The 2,500-nt window shown below is 38.3% G+C and overlaps 1 protein-coding gene across 2 annotated transcripts in view; it reads left to right on the top strand.

The window, feature by feature from the left end:
• LOC137969569 (activating transcription factor 7-interacting protein 1-like) overlaps positions 1 to 2,500 on the top strand; it is a 13,113-nt gene that overhangs the window by 570 nt on the left and 10,043 nt on the right. The gene's annotated exons all lie outside the window — the stretch shown is intronic.

Below are 2,500 nucleotides of genomic sequence, written 5' to 3'. Positions count from 1 at the left end.
TCGATCACGATGCGTAACACTTATGAAAGAGCAAATGCCAGAAGCAAAAAACTGTAGTTATGTCATGAGTATGGAAGTAGTTCACTTAGCCTTGACTTAAATAAACCCTTATTTATCGAGGAAATTCTAAGTTATAAGATTTAGCGTTGTTATAAACGGCGAGTTCACCGCATTTCGATGAGAGAAGTCGTCGCTTGACATGACGGTTGCCCCGCCATCTTTGTTTGGCATGAAGCGGCATTTGCCATTGCGGTTTGTCAACTTATCCCTTGGGAATCGCACCGTTGACTGAATTACTCTTTGTGCTTTCCGCCTCAGTGACGAAGCCAATCGGAAAGCGACAATTCTACTTGTTTACATCCAATTTACAAGTCGCCGGAAAGGCACAGCTAATGTGGAATTTGTGTTGTAGTAAACAGTTATGCAGTTACTGTATAGTAATTTATTTGTAGCACTCAGTATTTGAAGCCACGAGGAGAAACACATTTCCCACTATAACACAACACAAGATCAGCTTTCAAAAGTTTGCGTGTGTAGGGTAGCCGGCTAGCAGTCAAAATAAGTGACGTTTACTATTTATTTTACATAAATTGTGCGGGTTTCCCTTTGTCTTCTTTCGAGATGGTATATTTTCTTGACGGGTTTGTGCCGTGTAGACATACCTTATAACGTGAAGCTTTTGCCAATGGAGAAATCTTCGATTAGAAGGTAAACTTATTTTTACTTCTACAATCTTAGACAAAAACCTAAAACACTTTGAACATTCTCCCACCGTTCCAATGTTCCAATGTTGTTGTAGCCAGTCAAACAGTAAAATGTCATCTTAACACTGTCCAGGGGAAAGGGGTGTTTAATGGATTTTTGGCCAGGATTGTAACCGGCTATCACTCTTCACTTGTTATCTTTTGAAAGGTGATCATTGCTAATGAATCATCATTTCACCTTGTAATATTGTTGTCTGGTATATCTAAGGCGATCCTTAGCTTAGGGTGTTCATAACTTTGCTTGATTTGCATGTGCTTTTATTTTATCTTTGGTCTTTATGCCGTGTTTCTGTTTGTGATACAATCAGGGATGCATTTGAAATGTTATGAAAGATATCATGATGAAAATGTCTCTTTCAACTTCTCATCATTCGATCACTGAATACTTCACTTAACACATTGTGATACCCTTCATCCTTTAAAATAAATTAAACACTGTAACTGATAAATATATTGTGGGTAATGATTCCCAACTGGAATTCAGGAAGTATCTTTGTCCCAGATTGGATCTATTGTAGCTGGATGCTGAACCACTGAGCTACTCTAGACTCATTGGTGAGGAAGGGTCTTACTAGAACTGCATCATGCTGTCAAAAAAATCAAATCCACACACTGATCATTGGCCTATCTACATTGCACAGTGCCATGAACATTACTGTATCTTTAATATTTGACGTACTTCTCCCTATAATAATTATTGTAAAACAGAGAAGGTAGCCCATTTTGGAGTTTACTCGGTAATATTTTTCAAAAGGATCTCAAATGCAAGGTCAGGTGTCTTTTATTTCCCATTCCAATGTTCATTAAAAATAATTCCTAAAAACAGGGGTTTCAAGAAAATTTGCTGCAAGTGGATAGTTAAGGCAGTGAAAGTGGGTAGAAAAATTGGAAGGGCAAAAAGGCCCTTCATTAGTTGGGGGGGGGGGGGGGGAGGGGGTCCGGGGCATCCTCCCTCCCCCTCCGGTCAGATCGTTCCACAAAATAGCCAGCCTATTAGATTACTACTATAGACTATATTGTAGAACGATCTGGTTGTAACGAACTAACCATGGAAGGAAGTGACCGTAATTCCTTCTATGAGGTGTTAAAATCGTTGCAAAATGTTTTGTCTGTTCTGGCCAAGTGTCAGGGGTTTTTTTTTTACAGTATGTTGCAAATTAAAATTTGTCAGGACAGTAATTACCCCAATCAGTCGGCAACTTCCTGTTCCAAGTGGCTGTTGATTGTCTGGCATTAATCCATGAACATGCCATACCCTCACGAAGAAAATGATTTATTGTATGCTTTAATGATTGCAATAAATGGTAATGAATTGGTAATGGGAATAAATTTATATAGCGCATTTTCTATTGGCATATTCAAATGCCCTTTACAAGCAAGTGATCTATGGGTGAGATCGGACATCAGAGAGAGATTTAGGAAAAAGTAACCTCACGCACACTTCACATTTGACTACATTTGATAGAGTAATCTACTCGCTAACAAGTGTAATGATCAATAGTATTCCCCGCTGTTTGAATTCATGTGAAAATAAAAATTACAAGTTAAAGAAAATTAAAGATTTGAAATCTGCAGGAATTCGTTCCGAAAATGTTTTTCCGCTCAAAAATAAAACCCATTTCATACATTGATTTATTTCGTTCAATTTATCTTATCTTTTTCCTTGGACTTGGTCATTAGCGGTAACGGGTTTGGCAACCTCGTTCCTAGGGTCTCTCTTCTCTGCCTCCTTTGTG

Source organism: Montipora foliosa, chromosome 9, assembly GCF_036669935.1.
Source record: "Montipora foliosa isolate CH-2021 chromosome 9, ASM3666993v2, whole genome shotgun sequence".
Classification (NCBI taxonomy): Eukaryota; Metazoa; Cnidaria; class Anthozoa; order Scleractinia; family Acroporidae; genus Montipora; species Montipora foliosa.
This window is presented reverse-complemented; position numbering and strand designations above follow the sequence as displayed.